The sequence below is a fragment of the Schistocerca piceifrons genome, chromosome 4, assembly GCF_021461385.2.
Source record: "Schistocerca piceifrons isolate TAMUIC-IGC-003096 chromosome 4, iqSchPice1.1, whole genome shotgun sequence".
Classification (NCBI taxonomy): domain Eukaryota; kingdom Metazoa; phylum Arthropoda; class Insecta; order Orthoptera; family Acrididae; genus Schistocerca; species Schistocerca piceifrons.
In genome coordinates, this window is record NC_060141.1 from 1,560,623 (window position 1) to 1,586,756 (window position 26,134).

Below are 26,134 nucleotides of genomic sequence, written 5' to 3' on the forward strand. Positions count from 1 at the left end.
ACGAGCACGTAAAGCGTCTCTACATGCTGCGGTCCACCAGGGGACTGGTACGCGACGTGGAGAAGAAGTAGGGTGAGGGATGGAATATTCAGCAGCAGCGAGAATGACTTCCGTGAGGTGTGCAACCTGACGATCGCAGCTTGTGAAGGTTTGATCCTGAAAGGTCGCCCTGGAAGAAAAGAGCCCCCAGTCTGCCTTGGAGATGGTCCAACTAGAGGAGCACGGAGAGGGAGTATGCTGCAGGAGATGGATAACACACGGGAAGTGGTCGCTCGAATATGTATCAGCAAGTGCATACCACTCAAACCGGCGTGCAAGTTGGGGAGTACATATAGAGAGGTCTAAATGGGAATAGGTATGAAATGTGTCCGAAAGAAAAGTAGGGGCGCCAGTATTGAGGCAGACAAGATTGAGCTGGTTGCAAAAGGTCTGCTAACAAGGAGCCCCTCGGGCAGGAGGCTGGAGAACCCCAAAGGGGATGGTGGGCATTGAAGTCTCCAGTTAACAAAAATGGTGCAGGTAGCTGAGCAATAAGTTGCATCATGTCTGCCCTGGTAACGGCAGATGACGATGGAGTGTAAATGGTACAAAAGGAAAACGTAAAGGTGGGGAGAGTAATGCCGATGGCAACTGCCTGCAGGCCGGTGTGCAACGTGATGGGATCGTAGTAAATATCATCCCGGACCAGCAACATAACCCCTCCATGAGCTGGGATACCTACCACAGGGGGTAGGTCAAAACGCACAGAGGTGTAGTGTGCCAAGGCAATGTGATCGCATGGGCGTAGCTTCGTTTCCTGGAGGGCTACGACGAGCGGACGATGCAAGCGGAGCAGCAACTTCAAGTCCTCTCGGTTGGAGCGAATGCTGCGAATATTCCAGTGAATAAGTGCCATCGTAAGAAAAGGAAGATGAGAGAAGGGGTCACCTTGAAGGCCGCTTAGGGCCTGGCGTCGAGCGAGCACTGCCGCCGCTATCAGTAGGCGGACAGTCATCGTCCATTGGGTCTATAGGGTCATCGGCCATCTCGGGAGGATGGCCGGGAGGGGGAGCTTCCTCCGCCGGTGAACGGCCAGATGTACGGCTACCGGCGGTGCGGCCAGGCGAAACGGATGACGGCCTGGGGCGGCAACCGCTGGGTGGCGCAGGAGAAGAAATGCGCCGTGGCGGAGAAGGAGAACTGTGCTTCCTATGCGCCTTTTTGGAAGGACGTTTGGTGGAAGTATCGGTCGAAGGCTGGGAGGTCGAGGGACGGAGGAAGTCTGCACGGGATGGTTCCTTCTTGAAGGACCGTGCATCTGACTTCGGGGTCTTCGACTTAGCAGAAGCTGAGGAAGTGGCTGGTGTCTGTGGGGTGATGGGAGGAAGAGGAGACGTCGACCGCGCGATCTTAGCACTGGCCGAACGGACGACCGTGGTGCTGAAGGTCAGATCACATGTCTGGGTTGCTACCTCCCGGGTAGTCCGAGGAGAGGCGAGGACAGTACTATATTTCCCCGCTGGGAGCATCGTGGGCTTCCTACTAGCCAATAGCTTGCGAGCAGCCGAGGTGGACACTTTCTCTTTGACCCGAATTTCTTGGATGCAACGTTCGTCCTTATAGACAGGACAGTCGCGGGAGGATGCGGCATGGTCACCCTGACAGTTCACACAACGAGGAGACGGAGGTGGACAGTCACGCTCATGGGCATCCCTGCCACAAGTGACACATTTAGCCGCATTGGAGCAAGACTGTCGAGTGTGATTGAAACGCTGACACTGGTAGCAGCGCGTCGGTGTCGGGACATAGGGGCGAACAGAAATAACCTCGTAGCCCGCCTTGATGCGCGATGGCAGCTTAACACTATCGAAGGTCAAGAAAAGTGTCCGGGTCGGTACAAGGTCATTGTTGACCTTTTTCATGACCCTATGGACAGCCGTCACGCCCTGCTCAGCGAGGAAAGATTGAAGCTCCTCGTCAGTCAATCCGTCGAGGGAGCTACTATAGACGACACCACGAGACGAATTCAAAGTTCGGTGGGCCTCCACCCGGACAGGGAACGTGTACAAGAGTGTGGCCCGAAGCAGTTTTTGTGCCTGAAAGGCACTCTCAGTTTCGAGTAGTAAGGTACCGTTACGCAACCTGGTACAAGATTTGACAGATCCGGCTATGGCATCTACGCCCTTCTGAATAACGAAAGGGTTGACAGAGGAAAAATCCTTTCCGTCCTCAGATCGAGAAACTACGAGGAACTGTGGGGCAGGCGGTAGTACTTTTGTCACTGTTGGCTGGTCACGTTTCCGTTTTTGGGTCGAAGTCGAAAGCGATGGAGTAGAATCCATTGCGGAGGAATCCCCCATGATTGCCAGCGTCTCCGATGGCGCGCTCCTTCCTTGTGGGGACCCTCTCAGAGGGCACTCCCGCCTTAGGTGAATGTTTACACCTCAGGTCACACCTCCCGAGAAACAGACGGAGGGACCAATCGGCATGGTCAGAAGGTATCAGCTCAGGCAATCACCCCTCCCCGGGCCTGGCCTTTACCAGGGGGTACGCGCGTGCCTTACATGTCTACCCAGGGCGGGGACTTACGCGTTACCCCGTCACCGGCTACGCGTGCGAACGCGTGGGTCCGCCTTCAGACACGCACAGGGAGGAAGGAAAAAGAAGAGAGAGAGGGAGAAAGAGGACAGACTGTCTCAAACGCCGAGGCGGAGACCAGAGAAGGCAAGGAGGAGGAGGCAATGAGAAGGCAAGGAGAAAAAGGCAATGAGAAGGCAAGGAGAAAAAGGCAAGGAGAAAAAGGCAAGGAGAAAAAGGCAAGGAGAAAAAGGCAATGAGAAGGCAAGGACAAGAAGTCAAGGAAAAGAGTAAGGAAGACAGTGAGGTGGAGAAGAGCAAAGAAAGGAACCAACAAAAGGAAGGAACCCCCCAGGGGGTCCACAACTCTTTTGTGGATACGTGCGTAGCGAGCACGGGACCCCGAGCTAATGTGGCCTTCCTTCCTTTCCGGGCTGCATACCTTCCCATTCCGCATCCTTCCCCATCCCTATCTTCGCCCCTCCTCCCCTCACCTCTGGCTCTTTCCTTCTCTTTCTCCCCATCTGGGAGTATGGTTTGTGCCTACGTCCGGAGACGGACGCTCGTAAATGTACTGCATTTCTTGCCTTCCTTGCTTTTATGTCTTCTTCCTTCCTTTGTCCTTCTCTGTCTTTTTCCTTCCTTTGTCCTTCTCTTTTCCTTACCTCTTCTCTTTATCTTTTCTCCGCTGCGGCGTTTGAGACCTCTCTTCCTTCCCTTCCCTTTCTCTTTCTTCCTCCCTGTGCGTGTCTGAAGGCCGACCCACGCCCTTCGTGCGTAGCCGGTGACGGGGTAACGCGTAATTCCCCGCCCCGGGTAGACAGGTAGGACACGTACGTACCCCCTGGTAACGGCCAGGCCCAGGGAGGGGTGATTACCCGAGCTGATACCTTCCGAAAATGCCGATTGGTCCCTCCGTCCGTTTGTCGGGAGGTGTGACCTGAGGTGTGAACAATCACCTAAGGCGGGAGTGCCCTCAGAGAGGGCCCCCACAAGGGAGGAGCGCGCCATCGGAGACGCCGGTAATCATGGGGGATTCTTCCGCAATGGTTTCCTCACCTTCCACTAAGTCTAGTCACAAACGTAAGCATACTGAGTCTCAGCCACAGACGATTCTTCCATCGTTGCCACAGTTCCTTGTTGTTTCTCGGTCTGATGAAGGTCACGACTTCTCCACGGTCAACCCTTTCATTATTCAGAAAGGAGTCGACGCAATAGCAGGTCCTGTAAAGTCTTGTTCCAGATTACGGAATGGCACCCTGTTGTTAGAAACACACAGTGCCCTCCAGACACAAAAATTGCTGCGTACTTCTCTGCTCCACACCTTCCCTGTCCGGGTGGAACCGCACCGTACCTTGAATTCCTCGCGTGGAGTCGTTTATACACGCTCCCTCGATGGATTGTCTGACGAAGAAATTCAGCACTATCTGTCTGACCAGGGCGTAACGGCAGTTCATAGAGTAATGAAACGGGTTGACACGAACATCATTCCAACCCGCACTGTCTTCTTGACATTTGACACAGTTCAACTCCCATCGAAAATCAAAGCAGGCTATGAGATAATTTCCGTTCGCCCTTACGTCCCAAACCCTACGCGTTGCTATCGATGTCAGCGGTTCAATCACACCAGCCAGTCCTGTTCCAATCCAGCCAAATGTGTTACGTGTGGCACGGATGCCCATGAGGGTGCTTGTCCACCTCCATCCCCTCGCTGCATCAACTGTATGGGTGACCACGCTGCTTCCTCTCGAGATTGCCCCGTTTTTAAGGATGAGAAGCTCATCCAGGAAATAAGGGTGAAGGAAAAGGTGTCGACCTTTGCTGCTCGAAAATTATTCGCCAGTCGCAAGCCCACCGTGCCTCAGACAGGAAAATACAGCACTGTCCTTGCTTCTCCTCGGCCAACAAAGGAGGCGGCCACGCAGACTTGCGACCTCACCTTTAGTACCACGGTCGTCAGATCGGCCAGCGCAAAGATCGCTCGTTCAACCTCACCACTTTCGCCTGCCCACTCTATGGCTCACCCTTCGTCGGGTTCTGCTACATCTCGAGCCCAAAAGTCGGACGCCAAGTCTTTGAAAAAAGAGCATACTCGTGAAGAGTTTTTACGGACCGCAGCTTCACAACCATCGGTTCCTCCTTCCTCTAAACAACATTCTTCCAAGAAGGCTACAAAGAAACCCAGTTCCTCTCCTTCTCCGCCAAGGCGTGCCCCCTCTACAGCACCACCTGGCGGAAATCGCCCTCGGCCATCTTCTGTGTCGCCGAGGCGCACTGCTGGTGGCCGGTCAACCGGCCGATCGCTGGTGGCAGGGACTGCTCCTGACCAACTTATGGATCAGGATCTTCTGCCTTCGGCTGAATGCCATTCCATGCTGTCGGTTGCTAGCTCCGAGCAGTCTTTGAGTTGACAGCAACTTTGGTCCCATTCCTCCATTCTCTTTTCACCCCATGTCCATTATCCACTGGAATATCCGCGGCATTCGAGCCAATCGGGATGAATTGTCGGTCCTCTTACGCTCCTACTCGCCGGTCATCTTCTGTCTTCAGGAAACAAAGCTGCGTCCCCATGACCGCTTTGTTCTCCCTCATTTTCAGTCTGTCCGATATGATCTCCCCTCTGTTGAAGGCTCTCCAGCCCATGGAGCACTCATGATTCTTCTCCGTGATACTCTCCATTATCACCCAATCCCCTTAAACACTTCCTTCCAAGCTGTCGCCGTCCGTCTTTCACTTTCCGGATACACGTTCTCTCTTTGTACTGTATACATTCCATCGTCCACACCAATGGCACGAGCTGATCTCCTTCATCTTCTTGGTCAGCTTCCACCCCCCTATTTGCTGGTTGGGGACTTCAATGCCCACCACCCGCTTTGGGGATCTCCACACCCTTGTCCACGTGGCTCCGTATTGCTAGACGTCCTCCACCAAGCGGATCTAGTTTGCCTCAACACTGGGGTCCCCACATTTTTGTCTGCCTCCACGACAACCTTATCTCATTTGGACCTTGCGGTCGGTACTGTTCCGCTAGCTCGGCGCTTCGAATGGTTCGCCCTTGATGATACACACTCGAGTGACCACTTTCCATGTGTCCTCAGACTGCAGCCTCAACTGCCATATATGCGCCCGCGACGCTGGAAGTTTGCCCAAGCCGATTGGACACTTTTTTCGTCTCTCGCGACATTCGATGACCGTCGCTTTCCCAGCGTCGACGATGAGGTCACACACATTACCGACGTTATCCTTACAGCTGCGGAACGTTCAATACCACGCACCTCCGAATTGCCCCGGCGCCCCCCAGTTCCTTGGTGGAACGAGGCATGACCTGACGCAATACGTGAGCGGCGACGTGCTCTTCGCATTTTCCGTCACCATCCTACTTTGGCCAACTGTATCCGCTATAAGCAGCTCCGTGCGCGATGCCGTCGCGTCATCCGCGATAGCAAGAAGGCAAGCTGGAAATTCTTTATTAGCTCATTTAACACCTTCACTCCCTCCTCGGAAGTTTGGAGTCGGCTTCGACGGTTCTCAGGCGCGCCTAGTTTCTCCCCGGTTTCTGGGCTCACTGTCGCGCATGATACATTAGTGGACCCCGTCGCAATTTCTAACTCGTTGGGTCAGCACTTTGCTGAGATTTCGAGCTCTTCAAATTACCCGCCAGCGTTTCTCCCGAAGAAACGTGCAGCGGAAGTGCGACCTCTTGCTTTCTCCTCCCAAAATCACGAAAGCTACAATACTGTTTTCTCCATGCGGGAACTCCAACATGCCCTCTCATCTTCTCGCTCCTCCGCCCCAGGACCGGATGGTATCCATGTCCAAATGTTGCTGCATTTATCCACCCATAGTCTGCGTTACCTCCTTCGCCTTTATAATCGAATTTGGACCGGCAGCACCTTTCCCAGACGGTGGCGGGAAGCTATTGTCGTTCCCGTTCCGAAACCTGGAAAGGACAAACATCTCCCCTCTAGCTATCGCCCCATTTCTCTCACGAGTAGTGTCTGTAAGGTTTTGGAGCGTATGGTGAATTACCGTTTAGCTTGGTGGCTGGAATCCCGCAGCCTTTTAACACCAGCCCAATGCGGATTTCGGAAGCATCGTTCTGCAGTTGACCATCTTGTCGCTCTCTCCACTTATATCATGAACAATTTTCTCCGGCAACGCCAAACGGTAGCAATATTTTTTGATCTGGAGAGAGCATACGATACCTGTTGGAGGACAGGCATCCTCCGCACACTGTTCTCTTGGGGCTTTCGAGGCCGGCTGCCCCTTTTTCTTCGCGAATTTATGGCAGAGCGCACTTTTCGGGTGCGGGTGAACACTACTCTCTCCCGTTCTTTCTCCCAAGAAAACGGGGTACCCCAGGGATCCGTGCTGAGTGTTGTACTGTTTGCCATCGCCATAAATCCAATTATGGATTGTCTCCCTCCTGATGTCTCGGGCTCCCTCTTTGTGGACGATTTTGCGATCTACTACAGCTCTCAACGGACCAGCCTTCTTGAACGACGTCTTCAAGGATGTCTCGATCGCCTCCACTCGTGGAGCATCGAAACTGGCTTCCGTTTTTCACCCAGTAAGACCGTTTGTGTCAATTTTTGGCGACGTACGGAGTTTCTTCCGCCCTCCTTACATCTAGGTCCTGTCAACCTTCCGTTTTCAGACGTCGCTAAATTCTTGGGTCTTATGTTTGACAGAAAACTATGCTGGTCCTCCCACGTTTCCTATCTTTCGGCTCGCTGTCTGCGATCACTTAACACCCTCCGTGTCCTGAATGGTACCTCGTGGGGAGCGGACCGAGTGGTCCTTCTCCGCCTCTATCGCGCCTTAGTGCGCTCGAAATTGGATTATGGAAGCATAGTCTACTCCTCTGCTCGGCCGTCTATTCTTCGGCGTCTCGACTCTATCCACCACCGTGGATTACGTTTAGTGTCTGGAGCTTTTTACACTAGCCCTGTGGAAAGCCTTTATGCTGAGACTGCTGAACCTCCGCTGTCCAATCGGCGAGCAGTCCTCCTGAGTCGTTATGCTAGCCGTCTGTCTTCCATGCCTGCTAATCCAGCCCACGACCTTTTTTTCGACGCCTCCTTTGATGTAGGGTATGCAGGCCGCCCCTCCTCCCTACTACCCCCGGGAGTCCGTTTCCGTCAACTGCTCCATTCTCTTTCCTTCCGCTTTCCTAAAACCTTCCTGACAACTTGGGGTACAGCACCGCCTTGGCTCCGTCCCCGGATCTGCCTGCTCTGTGACCTTTGTCAATTTCCCAAAGATGGTACCCCTACACTTGTTTATCGTCGGGCATTTGCTGCTCTATGTGCAGAAATGACGGACGCCACATTTATTTACACCGACGGCTCGAAAACATCGTTAGGTGTAGGGAGTGCCTATATTGTTGGCGACACCCCAAATCGCTTTTGGCTTCCCGACCAGTGTTCGGTTTATACTGCGGAGCTTTACGCTGTTCTCCAGGCTGTCCACTACATCCGCCGCCATCAGCGGATACAGTACGTTATCTGCTCAGATTCTCTCAGCTCTCTCCTCAGTCTCCAAGCTCTTTACCCTGTGCACCCTCTGGTCCACCGGCTTCAGGACTGTCTGCGCTTGCTTCACCTGAGGGGCGTCTCGGTGGCGTTCCTCTGGCTCCCGGGACACGCTGGTATCTGTGGGAATGAGGCGGCCGATATAGCGGCCAAGGCCGCAGTCTCTCTTCCTCGGCCAGCTATTCAGTCGCTTCCCTTCACCGATCTTCGGAACGATTTATGTCGCCATGTTGCTCAATTATGGCATGCCCATTGGTCGGCACTTCCCTGTAATAAATTGCGGGAAGTGAAAGCCCTTCCTTGCGCTTGGACCTCTTCCTCCCGAACGCGTCGTCGGGAGGAGGTAATTTTAGCTAGACTCCGGATAGGGCATTGTCGTTTTAGCCATCGACATCTTTTAAGCGGCGATCCTCCCCCCACTCTGTCCCCACTGCTCTCAGCTGTGGACGGTAAGACACCTTTTAATTGAATGCCCCTATTTTAATCCGTTACGCTCCCGTCTACAGCTATCGCCTGATCTATCGTCGATTTTAGCAGATGACACGCGCTCCGCCGACCGCGTTCTACAGTTTATTAGTGACAGTGAAATGACGTCAGTCATTTGAAGCCTTTTTTGGGGACAATCACCCCCTTTCTGTAGTGGATTTTTAAGCAGTCTTCTATTTTTAGTTTCTCCAATTTTCTGACTTTGTTCCCATTGCTGCTGGCTTTAAATTTCGGTTTTTTACTGTCTTAAGTCACGGGCTGGGCGCTAATGACCATAGAAGTTTTGCGCCCTAAAACCACAACAAAAAAAAAAAAAAAGGAAGGAAGAAACGAGAAGTGAAAAACCAAGAAGACCACGATTATAGGTCGTGAAACCGTCCGTCTCCGGACGCAGGCGCTAACTACCCCCGTGAGGGGGATGGACTCCTTTTAGTCGCCTCTTACGACAGGCAGGAATACCGCGGGCCTATTCTAACCCCCGAACCCGCAGGGGGGATGGCGGTTTGGGACTCGTTGATTTTTCCGCCAAATGTGCGGCCCTTTTTTGGAAGCCAACTACTGCTGTTATTCAGAAAGCTCCTTGCGGTCCCTCTGCGTTTGTTTTTAATCGTTACCGTCCTCCTTCTGAAGTGGCCCCTGTTTCTGTGTCGCACATCCCGTTCCACCTTTCCTACGTGCGCCGCTACTTTCTTGATAATAGTTACCTGGCGCTTTGTGACATCTCCGCCCACACGGTTAGCGCTGTCTGCACTGCTTTCCGCGGACCTCCTGTTCGCTGTAAGTGTGGGAGTATCGATTGCCACGCTGCAACTGGGTGGCAGTGTGGAAAAACCTCGCCAATGACGTTCTCCCGGCTTCCGTCCACGCGGTGTGGTACAAGGTGGTGCATCGCACCATCCCCACCAACTCCAAGCTTCATTCTATAAATCTTATCCAGTCTGGAGTGTGTGACGTGTGTACTGCCGACGATACTCTTGAACACCGCTTTGCGTGTGACCGCTTCCGCCGTGTTTGGGAAGTCGCCAGGGACATGATTCGTTTGATTCAGAGGGTGGACACACTAACTGTTACTGTGGATGCTGTCTTAATTCCGCAGTGTGACGTCTACCCCACCACGAAGCGCAATGCCACGGTGTGGATCTTTGGCCACACAGTTTTTGCTCTCTTCTCCCTCAAGTTGTCTACCGATCTGGACTTTCTCACCTATTTATGGACCCAACATATCCAGATTCAGGCATCGCCACACTATCGGCGAAATTTTGCTAATTTTTTGCAGGTCGCACTAGCGCATGCTTTTGCACGGCTTTCCGTACCTGCGTAGCATGGACGTTTTTTTTTTTTCTCTAATCTTTTCTCTTGCCTTTGAGCGACACGATATGAATATGCGTTACTGCAACTTTTTCAAATTTTCTGGAACGAAACTTGACGACCCTTGACTACCGAACGTAATCAGAAGTCTTTTTAGTTTTTTCTGGCCGTTCTTGCCAAACTTTCTGTTTTGCTATGTGCGTCAGTCTTATTAATTTCATTATTATTTTTTCCCCCAGTTTGTGGCGTGACGGGATATTTTACTGCTGTTTCAGTTCTCAGTCTTGGTGGTGACTGCTTTGCGTTTTTTTATATTTTTCATTTTTTCATTTTTTCATTGTTGAGCACTCCCAAGTCTCGTCACGTGTCTGTGCTCGCCACTCTTTGAACTTTTGTCGGTGTGGAATTTCACGCCGGTGTCCCGCATTATGGTTTGTTTTAAGGTCGATATGAGTGATGGCGGGTGTGGGGGCGGCCCTGTGGCCAGGCCTCAGGTTCATTGACCCCTGCCCTCATTGCCGCCGACTGCATGCCACGCTCATTGCCCGACCGCTTGCTTTTAAAAACGGATCTGCTATTTTACTTTGCTTTCTATCCTTCGTTAGGGGGACCTCCCGGGCCTTATTTACTTTTCACGCGGGTTTGCGACTTGTTCTTTTGTTGCGAAGTCCTTCTTCTTCGTTTCCATTTCCCCCCCACATTTGGTCGGTAGAATTTTTTACCGCCGGTCTATGGAAGCACTTTTCCGTTTGGTTTTTTACTTACTTTTCATTATTTGTTGTTGAATCTTGCCCTCCCCTTCGATGGACGTGCCGTACCTCCGTCATCAGACGAGGACCCTTTCCCGTTCCATCTGGTGCATACCATCTGCGCCCAGCTACAAGGAGCACCTATTACGCCCCCTCTTCGTTCATCATCCTGCACTACCAACAGCATCGTTTTATAGCTGAGAAGCTCGCCGGTGAAGGCGTATTGTGGAGAGCGAAAAGGCCGGGCTATGAGGGGAGTTGGGAGGCCCGTAAAAAAAAAACAACAAAAAAACGTGCTGTTGGCTCTCATTTTTTCATTTTTACGTCACTACACCTGCCAGCCCTCTTTTTCATACCAACTTTCAGGTGCGACAGAGGTGCTTCCACAAGCATTTTAAAGTACTGTATCAAACGTAAGATACGAAATTACAGTAGTGAACTCAGTTTGAGCAAGAATGCGCGAAAGAAGAGTGCTAGAACGCCTTGAAAATAACACAGTACGAACCGACAGATGAGTTCTGAAATAAGTCAGGGCCTACTGTTTTATAGCAGTGCTAAATTCCACGAAGTAAATAAACAAACAAAAAAAAAAGAAAGAAATAAAATCTTCCGTTCTCGTCCGATCACAGAAGTGAAGCAACAACGTTAGTACTCGGAAGGGTGAGCGCCTGGGAACTCTGCCTGCCTTCATTTTTCGCCTTTCAGTCGCTACTCCTGCCAGCCCTCTTCACATACCACCTTTCTGTTGTGAAAAAGAAACTTCCTTAAGCATTTTAAATGGCCATAAGGTACGAAAATGCAGTAATTAACTCAGTCTGAAGGAGAATGTGCTAACGAAGTTTGCCAGAAGTCTTTGAAAACGACAAAACTGTACGAATCGGGCGGTATGCTCCGAAATACGTTAGCGCCTGCCTATCGTTCTGCAGCGGCGTACAGCTCCAAATTCGATTTCTAATCATAAATTTATTCTTTTGTCGTCTCGCCACCTCCCGCAGACGTTTCTCACGCTTGTGCTGTCATATGGACGCGACGTGAGCGGCAGTCGAGCAAAGTCGGGACAAGTCGGGACGAAAGGGGGGGGGGGGAAAGGCGCGGGACAAGGGACAAGTCGGGACGAAAGGGGGGGGGACAGGCGCGGGACAAGTCGGGACGGAAGGGGGGGACAGGCGCGGGACAAGTCGGGACGGAAGGGGGGGACAGGCGCGGGACAAGTCGGGACGGAAGGGGGGGACAGGCGCGGGACAAGTCGGGACGGAAGGGGGGGGGGGACAGGAGCGCGACAAGTCGGGGGGACGGAAGGGGGGACAGGGGCGAATGCACCGCGCAAATTACGCAAATATCTGGAAGCGCGGCGTGTGTCAGCCAGGTGAGAAAGCCTCCGTCGGTGCAGCAGGACACTGCCACACCCCGCGCAGTCCCCCCGCCGTCCGGCCGCGCGCAAGCCCCGTGCCGGATAACAGGAACAAGGCGCATCGCCAGCCAGTGCCGGAGGCTGCACGCACCAAACGAATGACAGGCGGTGCACCGAGCAGCTGCACCTGTGTTGTGCATCTCACCTACGTTCGGCAGTAGCCTCTGAGACGCCGAGGCGAGTGCGCACTCCGCGCCACCTTCGAGGTGGAAAGACGTGCTTGGCGTCAAATGTGCCACGGAAAGCAGCTTTTTTTTGTTTTGGTTTTAGGGCGCAAAACTACTATGGTCATTAGCGCCCAGTCCGTGACTTAGGAAACAGTAAAAAACCGAAATTGGAAATCAGCAGCAATGGGAACTAAAGTCAAAATTGGAGAAACTAAAAGCAGAAGGAAGGCTTAAAAAGTCACTACAGAAGGGGGTTGGTTGTCCCAAAAAAAACTTCAAATGACTGACGTCATTTCACTGGCACTAATGAACTCATGAACGCGATCGGCCGATCGTGTGTCATCTGCTAAAATTGACTATATATCAGGCAACAGCTGTAGACGGGCGCGAAACGGAGTAAAATAGGGGCATTCAATTAAAAGGTGTCTTGCCGTCCACAGCTGAGAGCAGTGGGGACAGAGTGGGGGAGGATCACCCCTTAAAATATGTCGATGGCTAAAAAGATAGTGCCCTATCCGGAGTCTAGCTAAAATTACCTCCTCCCGACGACGCGTTCGGGAGGAAGAGGTCCAAGCACAAGGAAGAGCTTTCACGTCCCGCAATTTATTATGGGGAAGTTGCGACCAGTGCTCGCGCCATAAATGAGCAACACGACGACATAAAACGCTCCGGAGATCGGCGACGGGAATCGATTGAATTGCTGGCCGGAGAAGAGAGACTGCAGCCTTGGCTGCAATATCGGCCGCCTCATTTCCGCAGATACCAACTTGTCCCGGGAGCCAGAGGAACGCCACCGAGACGCCCCCCAGGTGGAGCAAGTGCAGACAGTCCTGAATCCGGTGGACCAGAGGGTGCACAGGGTAAAGAGCTTGGAGACTGAGGAGAGAGCTGAGAGAATCTGAGCAGATAACGTACTGTATCCGCTGATGGCGGCAGATGTAGTGGACAGCCTGGAGAACAGCGTAAAGCTCCGCAGTATAGACCGAACACTGGTCGGGAAACCGAAAGTGATTTGGGGTGTCGCCAACAACATAGGCACTCCCTACACCTAACGATGTTTTCGAGCCGTCGGTGTAAATAAATGTGGCGTCTGTCATTTGTGCACATAGAGCAGCAAATGCCAGACGATAAACAAGTGAAGGGGTACCATCCTTGGGATATCGACAAAGGTCACGGAGCAGGCAGATCCGGGGACGGAGCCAAGGCGGTGCTGTACCCCAAGTTGTCAAGTAGGTTTTTGGAGTGCGGAAGGAAAGAGAATGGAGCAGTTGACGGAAGCGGACTCCCGGTGGTAGTAGGGAGGAGGGGCAGCCTGCATATCCTACATCAAAGGAGGCGTCGAAAAATATGTCATGGGCTCGATTAGCAGGCATGGAAGACAGATGGCTGGCATAACGACTCGGGACTGCTCGCCGATTGGACAGCGGAGGTTCAGCAGTCTCAGCATAAAGGCTTTCCACAGGGCTGGTGTAAAAAGCTCCAGACACTAAACGTAATCCACGGTGGTGGATAGAGTCGAGACGCTGAAGAATAGACGGCCGAGCAGAAATGTAGACTATGCTTCCATAGTCCAATTTCGAGCGCACTAAGGCGCGATAGAGGCGGAGAAGGACCACTCGGTCCGCTCCCCACGAGGTACCATTCAGGACACGGAGGGTGTTGAGGGATCGCAGACAGCGAGCTGAAAGATACGAAATGTGGGAGGACCAGCATAGTTTTCTGTCAAACATAAGACCCAAGAATTTAGCGACGTCTGAAAACGGAAGGTTGACAGGTCCTAGATGTAAGGAGGGTGGAGGAAACTCCTTACGTCGCCAAAAATTGACACAAACGGTCTTACTGGGTGAGAAACGGAAGCCGGTTTCGATGCTCCAAGAGTGGAGGCGATCGAGACATCCTTGAAGACGTCGTTCAAGAAGGCTGGTCCGTTGAGCGCTGTAGTAGATCGCAAAATCGGCCACAAAGAGGGAGCCCGAGACATCAGGAAGGAGACAATCCATAACTAGATTTATGGCAATGGCAAAACGTACAACACTCAGCACGGAGCCCTGGGGTACCCCGTTTTCTTGGGAGAAAGTACGGGAGAGAGTAGTGTTCACCTGCACTCTAAATGTGCGCTCTGCCATAAATTCGCGAAGAAAAAGGGGCATCCGACCTCGAAAGCCCCAAGAGAACAGTGTGTGGAGGATGCCTGTCCTCCAACAGGTATCGTATGCTCTCTCCAGATCAAAAAATATTGCTACTGTTTGGCGTTTCCGGAGAAAATTGTTCATGATATAAGTGGAGAGAGAGCAACAAGATTGTCAACTGCAGAACGATGCTTTCGGAATCCGCATTGGGCAGGTGTTAAAAGACTGTGGGATTCCAGCCACCAAGCTAAACGGTAATTCACCATACGCTCCAAAACCTTACAGACACTACTCGTGAGAGAAATGGGGAGATAGCTAGAGGGGAGATGTTTGTCCTTTCCAGGTTTCGGAACGGGAACGACGATAGCTTCCCGCCATCGTCTGGGGAAAGTACTGTCGGTCCAAATTCGATTATAAAGGCGAAGGAGGTAACGCAGACTATGGGTTGATAAATGCAGCAACATTTGGACGTGGATACCATCCGGTCCTGGGGCGGAGGAGCGAGAAGAGAGTGCATGTTGGAGTTCCCACATGGAGAAAACAGTATTGTAGCTTTCGCGATTTTGAGAGGAGAAAGCAAAAGGTCGCGTTTCCACTGCACGTTTCTTCGGGAGGAACGCTGGCGGGTAATTGGAAGAGCTCGAAATCTCAGCAAAGTGCTGACCCAATGAGTTAGAAATTGCGACGGGGTCCACTAATGTATCATGCGCAACAGTGAGCCCAGAGACCGGGGAGAAACTAGGCGCGCCTGAGAACCGTCGAAGCCGACTCCAAACTTCCGAGGAGGGAGTGAAGGTGTTAAATGAGCTAATAAAGAATTTCCAGCTTGCCTTCTTGCTATCGCGGATGACGTGACGGCATCGCGCACGGAGCTGCTTATAGCGGATACAGTTGGCCAAAGTAGGATGGTGACGGAAAATGCGAAGAGCACGTCGCCGCTCACGTATTGCGTCACGGCATGCCTCGTTCCACCAAGGAACTGGGGGGGCGCCGGGGCAATTCGGAGGTGCGTGGTATTGAACGTTCCGCAGCTGTGAGAATAACGTCGGTAATATGTGTGACCTCATCGTCGACGCTGGGAAAGCGACGGTCATCGAATGTCGCTATAGACGAAAAAAGTGTCCAATCGGCTTGGGCAAACTTCCAGCGTCATGGGCGCATATATGGCAGTTGAGGCTGCGGTCTAAGGACACATGGAAAGTGGTCACTCGAGTGTGTATCATCAAGGGCGAACCATTCGAAGCGCCGAGCTAGCGGAAAAGTACCGACCGCAAGCTCCAAATGAGATAAATTTGTCGTGGAGGCAGACAAAAATGCGGGGACCCCAGTGTTGAGGCAAACTAGATCCGCATGGTGGAAGACGTCTAGCAATAGGGAGCTACGTGGACAAGGATGTGAGATCCCCAAGTGGGTGGTGGGCATTGAAGTCACCAACCAGCAAATAGGGGGGTGGAAGCTGACCAAGAAGATGAAGGAAATCAGCTCGAGCCATTGGTGTGGACGATGGAATGTATACAGTAGAAAGAGAGAACGTGTATCCAGAGAGGGAAAGGCGGACGGCGACAGCTTGGAAGGAACTGTTTAAGGGGATTGGGTGATAATGGAGAGTATCATGGAGAAGAATCATGAGTCCTCCATGGGCGGGAGTGCCTTCAACAGAGGGGAGGTCATATCAGACGGACTGAAAATGAGGGAGAACAAAGCGGTCATGGGGACGCAGCTTTGTTTCCTGAAGACAGAAGATGACCGGCGAGTAGGATCGTAAGAGGATCGACAATTCATCCCGATTGGCTCGAATGCCGCGGATATTCCAGTGGATAATGGACATAGGGTGAACAGAAAATGAAGGAATGTGACCAAGGGTGCTGTCAACTCAACGACTGCTCAGCTTGCGACCGACAGCATGGAGTGGCATTCAGCCGTAGGCAGAAGATCCTGATCCATAGGTTGGTCAGGAGCAGCTCCTGCCACCAGCGATCAGCCGGTTGACCGGCCACCAGCAGTGCGCCTTGGCGACACAGAAGACGGCCGAGGGCGATTTCCGCCAGGTGGTGCTGTAGATGGGACACGCCTTGGCGGAGAAGGAGAGGAACTGGGTTTCTTTGTAGCCTTCTTGGAAGTATGATGTTTAGATGAAGGAGGAACCGATGGTTGTGAAGTTGCGGTACGTAAAAACTCTTCACGAGTATGCTCTCTTTTCGAAGACTTGGTGTCTGACTTTTGGGCTCGAGATTTAGCAGAACCCGATGAAGGGTGAGCCATAGAGAGGGCAGGCGAAAGTGGTGACGTTGAACGGGCGATCTTTGCGCTGGCCGATCTGACGACCGTGGCACTAAAGGTGAGGTCGCAAGTCTGCGTTGCGGCCTCCTTTGTTGGCCAAGGAGAAGCAAGGACAGTGCTGTATTTTCCTGTCTGAGGCACGGTGGGCTGGCGACTGGCGAATAATTTTCGAGCAGCAAAGGTCGACACCTTTTCCTTCACTCTTATTTCCTGGATGAGCTTTTCGTCCTTAAAAACAGGGCAATCTCGAGAGGAAGCAGCGTGGTCACCCATACAGTTTATGCAGCAAGGGGATGGAGGTAGACAAGCACCCTCATGGGCATCCTTGCTACACGTAACACATTTGGCCGGATTGGAACAGGACTGGCTGGTGTGCTTGAACTGCTGACACCGATAGCAACGCGTAGGGTTTGGGACATAAGGGCGAACGGAAATTATCTCATAACCTGCTTTGATTTTCGATGGGAGTTGAACTTTGTCAAATGTCAAGAAGACAGTGCGGGTTGGAATGATGTTTGTGTTAACCCTTTTCATAACTCTATGAACAGCCGTTACGCCCTGGTCAGACAGGTAGTGCTGAATTTCTTCGTCAGACAATCCATCGAGGGATCGTGTATAAACGACTCCACGCGAGGAATTTAAGGTACGGTGCGGTTCCACCCGGACAGGGAAGGTGTGGAGCAGAGAAGTACGCAGCAATTTTTGTGCCTGGAGGGCACTGTTTGTTTCTAACAACAGGGTGCCATTCCGTAATCTGGAACAAGACTTTACAGGACCTGCAATTGCGTCGACACCTTTCTGAATAACGAAAGTGTTGACCGTGGAGAAGTCGTGACCTTCGTCAGACCGAGAAACAACAAGGAACTGTGGCAACGATGGAAGAACCGTCTGTGACTGAGAGTCAGTGAACTTACGCTTGTGAGCAGACATAGTGGAAGGTGAGGAAACCATTGCGGAAGAATCCCCCATGATTATCGGCGTCTCCGATGGCGCGCTCCTCCCTTGTGGGGGCCCTCTCTGAGGGCACTCCCGCCTTAGGTGATTGTTCACACCTCAGGTCACACCTCCCGACAAACGGACGGAGGGACCAATCGGCACTTTCGGAAGGTATCAGCTCGGGTAATCACCCCTCCCTGGGCCTGGCCGTTACCAGGGGGTACGTAGGTGTCCTACCTGTCTACCCGGGGCGGGGAATTACGCGTTACCCCGTCACCGGCTATGCATGGAAGTGCGTGGGTCGGCCTTCAGACACGCACAGGGAAGAAAAAAGAGAAAGGGAAAGGAAAGAAGAGGGGACTCAAACGCCGCATCGGAGAAAAGGGCAAAGAGAAGAGGAAAGGAAAAGAAAAGGACAGAGGAAGGACGAAGACTTGCAAGTGTAGAAAGCAAGGAAGTTGGAACAGTTTCGAGCGTCCGTCTCCGGACGTAGGCACAAACCATACTCCCAGAGGGGGAGAAAGGGAAGCAAAGAGCCAGAGGTGAGGGGAGGAGGGGCGAAGATGCGGGATGGGGAAGGATGCGGAAAGGAAAGGTATGCAGCCCGGAAAGGAAGGAAGGCCACATTAGCTCGGGGTCCCGTGCTCGCTACGCACGTATCCACAAAAGAGTTGTGGACCCCCTGGGGGGACGGAAAGCAGCGATTGCGTGTGTTGGGAGAAGAGGCGAATGCTTCTTGTGTGGTGCGGCTACAGTATAAGGACGCCAATGGCCATACCATGTTCAATACACCGGTTCTCGTCCGATCATCGAAGTTAAGCAACATCGGGCCCAGTTAGTACTTGGCTGGCTGCCCGCCTGGCAACACGTGTGCCACTCGCCATTGTGCGTCGCAGGTAGCAGAGGAATTCCCGGCGAGTACAAACCTTGTTTCTTAATTCTGTTTCGTATTAATTTGGATCTAAGATGGCTCAACTCAATAGATGTAACACGGTATCATGCACGTTCGACCGCCTTTGAAGTGCATAACTGGATAATAGACGATGTTGGTGTGCCTATAGAAAACATAACTGGAGTTCAGCTAGACTTCTTGACGGATACTCTGTTCTTGAAAATAGATAACCCTGAAGTAATTGACAGGATTACTAAGACAAACAACGGGATTTGGAAGTTCCGACATAAGGACGAAACAATTAGTAACGTTTTGATTCAGCACTCAGGATACGGTATCAGGAATATTGAAGTTTATAACTTGCCCTTTGAGGTGCCGGATGAAGAGATTATCGAGACGATAAGAATGTATGGAAACGTACGTGGCCTCATCAGGAAAAGTGGGGTAGCGCTTACAGGATTCAGGTGGATTCGGGTGTGCGGACGGTTAAAGTGGACCTCCGCAAGCACATTCCTTCGTTTATCACGGTATGTGGACACCGGGGATTCGTGACTTATAGCGGACAACCGCAAACGTGTTCAATATGTCACGCTGAGGACCATATGAGAAACGACTGTCCGAGGAAAAGGCCAACACAAATGCCCCGAGAAAACACCTATGCAGGGGCAATGATGAATTGGAACGCAGAATTCCCCGCGCTTTCTCTGAGAAAAAAGAACACGCCACCCCAGGACGAACAGCACGACGAGAACGCTATGGAAATCCAGCCGACAGAACAGGCCAACTTGGCGGCAGCAGAGGCACCCGCGCCGGCCGAAGCCGCGCCCGAGCCCACCCCAGAGGAAGGCGTAACGGCACCCGCGCCGTATTACGGCCAGCGCTGACAAAAGGCCGCTTGGCGAGGACAGCGCAGAGGAAAGTGCAAGCCAGCAGCGGCCGGCCCGCGCGCAGGCCGAGCACACGAGAACCGCAGAAATGCGAGACCGGGACGGAAAGCACTGGAAAAATGACACACGAGACAACACGCGAGCAAATAATAAAAGAGAGAACAAACCAATTGAAAAAGATCTTAAAACTAAGCCAGGATAACGAACAGGACGCAAAAACAGCCAGAAAGACGAGTGGTGAAAAATCGAAATAAAAAAAGACACCGAAAAGAACACTAACGAAAACGGCACCGACGAACCAAACAAGCAAAAAAGGAGGAAATAAAGGTGAAAGGAGGAGAAACAACTCCTCTCGCTCACTAGAAACAGATGCAAGCGGAAGCAGACAAAACTCGAGCCAACCATGGACACCGAATCCAGCTCTGAAGACTGACCCTGCAATGCACACGTACACGATCGCAACCTTAAATGTGAACAAAATCTCATCTGCCGGAAAAATAAAAATGCTATCGGACTTCCTTCGCTACGACACAGTGGACGTAGCGCTAATACAAGAAATTACCAAAACGACCATGAAAGACATTGATGGGTACAACATCGTCACAAACGTAGAAGCAAAATGCGGAACAGCTATATTAGTAAAAGAAAACATCGAATTTGATGATGTACGCACAACACCAAACGGTCGAGGCATAGCTATCAAAATACAAGGCACGCTGTTCACCAACATATACGCCCCTTCAGGATCGGAAAATAAAACAACTAGAGCGAGATTTTTCAAACAAGACGTTTGTACGCTAATTAATGAAAACTTCGACAACCTAGTACTCGGAGGTGACTTCAATTGCGTCGTGGCGAAGGAAGACCAGATACCAACGGCCAATATGTGTGTACAATTAGATGAAATAATCAGAAAAACTAAAATCAGAGACGTGTGGAGAATTAAATATCCAGACGCAACTGAACTTACCTTTTTCTACAGAAACGGAAAGAGTAGGCTCGACAGGATATAAGTTTCCAAAAACTTAGATAAAGCCATAGAAACAGTAGAGATTAAACCCATAGCGTTTTCGGATCATAACTGCCAAATTACAAAAATACTCCTTCCAGAACGGAAGAAAGATTATCGAAAAAGCTTCTGGAAAATGTCCACCAACGATCTAAAAGACACAACCCCGCGCAAAGAAATCATCGACATGTGGACGGAATGGTTAAGGAAAAAATTAAACACACAGTCAACCATAGAATGGTGGGTAAAACAGGCAAAACCGTCGCTACGAAAAACCATTATAAAATACAGTGCGGAAAAAGCAATGTGGAGGAAATGGACCGCTGACTTCTACACACAGTGCATGAAAGACGTAATAAACACCCAGACGAACGATCACCCAGCCCTCCTGACAAAATTAAGGCGCATAAAAACAAAACTAATAAACATGCAGAAAGAACAAACTGAAGCAATAAAAAGAAGCCAGCCATTATGGACAGTGGAAGAAGAACCGGCCACATTTCACCACGTACACAGAATAATCCGAAGGACACAACAAAAACAGATGAAACACCTGCAGAAAGAAGACGGAACCACCACAGAAGCGCCAGCAGAGATCCTAAAGCTTGTACACAAGTATTTCAGCCAACTCTTCAGGCGAGAAGAAACGAGCGAAGCAGCAGCAGACACCCTGCTGCACGACCTGCCGGACGTCCTGACACACACAGAAAAGGCGGAGCTGGTGGCAAACACGGAAAAAGACGACGTACACAACATTGTCAAATCCAGTGCGATTGGAAAAGCCCCAGGAATGGACGGAATTCCAACCGAATTCTACATCCAATACTGGGACATAATCGGCGACACGATCACCGAAGTCGTCAACGACATAATACAGGGAGAGAAACTGCCGGAAGACTTCACAATGGGAAGCATAAAACTAATACCGAAAAAAGAAGCGCCCCGGAAAGTGGAAGATTACCGTCCCATCACGCTGCTAAACGCAGATTATAAAATAGCTGCGAGATGCGTGGCGGACAAACTAAAAACAGTCATGACAAAAATAATAAGCCCTCACTAGACTTGTGCCGTACCGGGAAGGACAATATTGGAGGCCATAGGCGAATACAGAGACTGCATCGGCATTACAGCAGTAAATAAAGCAGAAGCTGCAATAATATCTATAGACTTCCACAAAGCTTTCGACCGAGTGGACCACGACTTCCTATTCAGAACGATGGAAAAATACGGCCTCGGCGAACCATTCATTAAAATCATTAAGAACATCCTTAGCAGTGCCCCATCACAGGCGTCGGTAAACGGCAGAAATACGAAAGTCATCCAAATACAGAGATCAGTAAGACAAGGATGCCCCCTCTCGATGAGTTTATTCGCCATTGCTCTGGACCCGCTGCTAACGTAAGAAAAATAGACGACACCGTAACAGGAATCACGTTGCTTGGCACCACATTAAAATGCAAAGCGTACGCTGACGACGTCGGTTTCTTCGTGGGAGACAGAAGACCTCGACAAAATAAATCGAGTCCTTCAAACATTCGCGCAAGCAGCAGGAGCTGAAATAAACAAAAACAAAACGGCCCTACTACCGATTGGCAACGAAACGATGCAAGACGAAAGCACCTGGTACAAGGTTGTGGAAAGACAAAAGTGCCTAGGACTGAAACTACATTCTTGCCCGATGAAAATGGCGGCACAAAATTGGAGGGAAGTGCTACACACGATAAGAGGACTCGCCAGAATGAATGGCAACAGAGAGCTGGATCTGCTCCAGAAGGCGAGGCTCATCAACGAGCAATACCTGTCCAAAGTTTGGTTTCTAGCGCAAGTGTCCTACCCGCCCGAGGAAATAGCGAGGTCCACTGAAGGTGCAATACATTACCTCCTCTAGCGTCGAGAAATTTTCAAAGTGCAGCGCTCCACGTGCACGTTAGGCACCCACGAAGGAGGAGGAGGAGTAGGCCCGACCGACGTACAGAGGAAATGCGCCGCACTGCTAACACAGCGTGTGAGCAGCATTACAGAGGAGAACCCAAACAACCTCACAGCCGCCCTGATGATCAGATATCGACCCGCCTCAGAAGAAGCACCAGTAAACGTGTCAGCAGTATCGTACAAATTAAAATACCTAAGAGAATATTTCATCCAAAAAGGATACGTACTAGACACAGCAGGAGACACAAGAACCGGGACGACCAAAAAGCTTTACACGGAACTGAGAGGGGAAGTGAAACGGAACGAGATTGAAGCAAAGAAACCCGCGCACAATTGGAAACAAGTGTGGCTCAACCTGCACGAAAGTACACTCAATACGAACGTCAAAGCGACGTGGTACGAAGCGATAAACAACACTGTACCCACAAACGAAAGGTCAGCAGCAATTCACCTCAGACCGTCAGGAAAATGTCACACCTGTAATGAAAACGATACCCTGGAAAATCGTTTCCAATGCGGAGAAAAGAAACAAATACGGGAGACATGCAAAGCGATGCTGGCACTGATAAACAGAAGTGCACCTGAAAGGATAAACATCGAACTATTAACCGCACCGGGCATAAAACCCTCCCCACGACCAAAGAAACAAAGTACCACTAGGATCCTAGGTCAAACAGTATATGCAATAATAGAACAAAATCAGGAAGATGTCATGGAATACCTATCGTACTTATGGGAAGAAAACAACAAAGCCGTAAGATCCAAAAAATACAAAGCAGAGTTCGCAAACTTCCTGAGAATCGCCATAGAAGCAGGTTACAAAAGAGCCATACCAGCCTCCCCCTCCCCTGCGGACACCGCCACCCTGACCGTCGCGGACACAGCCCAGCTGAGGGAGAGCAGCGGCCCGCGGCAACGCCCACCTCCGCTGCAGCCCGCCGCTGCAGCCAGCGCCACGCCCACCAGCCACCCGTCACCACCAGCCGGACCGACGCGGACGGAGCCCAGCTGAGGGAGGATAGCGGCCCGCGGCAACGCCCACCTCCGCTGCAGCCCGCCGCTGCAGCCAGCGCCACCCGTCACCACCAGCCGGACCGACGCGGACGGAGCCCAGCTGAGGGAGGATAGCGGCCCAGACAAAGATATCCAGGCAGGCAACCTCCGTAAGGGCCTGTTGACGCGCACAGGGGTGCGGGACGGGGGGTTACAGCAGTTCTGTCAGATGACACGGGATGGCGCTGGGGTGCGAAACAGCTCGGACAGCGGGCAGCAGGTAACTGCACACGAGGCCGTGGCAGTGGAAATCCCCACCACCACTTCCCCTCAAATGCCGGCACAGGGCACCATCCAGTTCTGAGACATTTAGTCGCTGCGGAAGGTTACGTTATCGCTACCGAGTATTTTCTGGAAGTGTTTTTGGGAATCTGTGGTGCGTCATGTCAGGAAGAAATTGTGCGTATAAGGGGTGCGGATCCAACCGGAAAGATACGACGATGAAATTATTTTCTTTCCCTGTGAAAGATGAGAAAAGGTACCTTTAAACAAATTGTATTACTTTAGATGTTGTTCCTTTGAGAATGAGTATCTGTCTTGTGCTAGAACTCCCTGGCAGATTAAAACTGTGTGCCATACCAAGACTCTACACTGCTAGGAAGTTTCGTATCAGCTGCAGAGTGAGGATGCATTCTGTCTTGCACTACTCCAACAGATACACAACATTTACAATCTTAATACTAAATCGGTAGAAACGGAACCGTTGTAGTCTCACTTTATCGTCTGTCCGACCCTTAAAACGCGTTTTCTTGAGAATGGGTAGAGATAATTATTGGAAATTTATGTCACATAATACGGTATAAGGTCACTTCGTTATGTAAAAAAACTGAGCTGCGTCAACGCAAGCAACAGATACGGCAATTTATGTAAAAGAAATTTATACGTCAAAGGTCACTCGTCAAAACTTGTAGGGTACCTCCTGTTGACCCAGAATCATAAAATTTGGTATGAAGCAAGGTTTCATAGAACAAGCAAAAGAAAAAGTTCGAAAATTGTGAAATTATGTCACTCGAAAAAAATATTTGTCATTTCTTGTCTGTCAGGCAGTCTTCAGTCTCCGTTTTCTAAAGATCGCGATAAGATATCGAGTAGAAATCTATGTACCGTGCGAAAGCGGTGCAAAATATTTGAACATCTAAGTCAACGCAATCGAAAGATACGACTATTTATGTCACAAATTCTGTTACTCACTAACTCACTCTTGAAAATCTGTAACATACTTCCAGTTGACCTAGAATCGTGAACTCTGACAACAAGCAATGTTCCACACTTCAAGTAAAGGAATAAATAGAAGTAAAGTAAAGGAATAAGAAGGCCATAAGTACATCGTGTCTGCATAATGGCTCAAATTTTTGCGTGAGGTCGATTGGTGGCAATTTTTTTTTTTCCGCATGAAAATATGAGGTCGAGTTGATGAAGTTCCCTTGTAAGTGCGATCAAAAAAGTTATTTTCACTGATGAAGAGTGTGTGTTAAATAGTGCACGCCCTAGAGTTCTCAACACAGAAAATTTTACATGTTAAATGAGCTTTCTACACTGTCTGCATATTAACGTCTTGACATCAGCGTTGAAAGTAATTATATGTCCAGTTATGGTTCTGCATTTTTCGAAGTAAACTAATTGGATTACTCCAAGGGAATTCTAAAAAGAAACAGTGGCCATCACCTTATAAGGTGACAAAATGGTCTTTGCCTTCTTCCGAGCTCTTTCACGAACATTTGTCCATTGTTTTGACTGCCGTTTTGCTCTGATGTGTAACGATGGATCCAGGTTCCACTGACAATCACAAATCGCCGCATAAAACTTACTGATCGTGATCAAACATCGTCAGACATCGTATTGAAGTGTTGCGCTGGATACGTTATTGGTAGATAGCAATCGTGGCACCACAGCTCCTTCATAGTCAAATGTTCGTGCAGAATGTTATCCTGTCGCTCAGTTGAGATGCAGACAGTCTCATAAATCTCAGGAGTTTTTATTTGGTGGTCTTGCATTACCATATCCTGGATTTCCTTTGTGATTACCTCACTTGGACAGTCGCTGAACGCTTCGTCCTCGGTGCTTACCGACCAAGTTTAAATTCATTAATCCAAAAGTAAAGAGTCTTTAGTGATGGAACAGAGTTCACGTAAACTTAATCCAATTCAGTTCTGATTTGAGCGGCAGTCCAATCCTTCAAATCAACATGTTTAATAACAGCACGAAACTCTGATCTCTCCACCTGCAGTCGCAGTCGACAGACTGAACAATTCAGATGGCTGTCAACATTTCAACAACGAACTGGATGCTTGACTTCGTTGAAATTGTTTATATGATACTTTGAATAATCAAGCTTACCAGGCATGGAGGCTCAACAAAAGTGTTCCATTCTTCATGAAACTTACCAGACTTACCAAACTATCCTCGTAATGTAGTCGGAAGAAAATGGTTCGGATGCTCACTCTAGCCTCGGTAAGATCTCTCTCAAATTGCAGTAAGGAATCTGAAAATCTCTTGTTGCCTCCCTATCTTTCGCGTAGGGATCATGAGGACATAATTACGTTACTCGCAATACATATAATGCCATATAAACAGTCGTGCTTCCCCCGCACTACTACTTAATCGAATGGAAGGAGACCATAAAGGTAGAAGCAAGAGTATCCTGTGCCATCAATTAAGTGATTTGTAGAGTATTCAAGCAATTTTGTAGATAGAGTAATGTTTCATAAAATTACCGAAAATTCTTTGTTTTGCAGGCAAGCTGCAGTCTTTTGCATGCTATCAACGAACCAATGCCTCCCGTTATCAATAACCCCTACAAAACTT

At 50.4% G+C, this 26,134-nt stretch overlaps 1 long non-coding RNA gene across 1 annotated transcript in view; it reads left to right on the forward strand.

Annotated features, from left to right (window-relative positions):
* LOC124795348 overlaps positions 1 to 26,134 on the forward strand; it is a 189,865-nt gene that overhangs the window by 15,264 nt on the left and 148,467 nt on the right. The gene's annotated exons all lie outside the window — the stretch shown is intronic.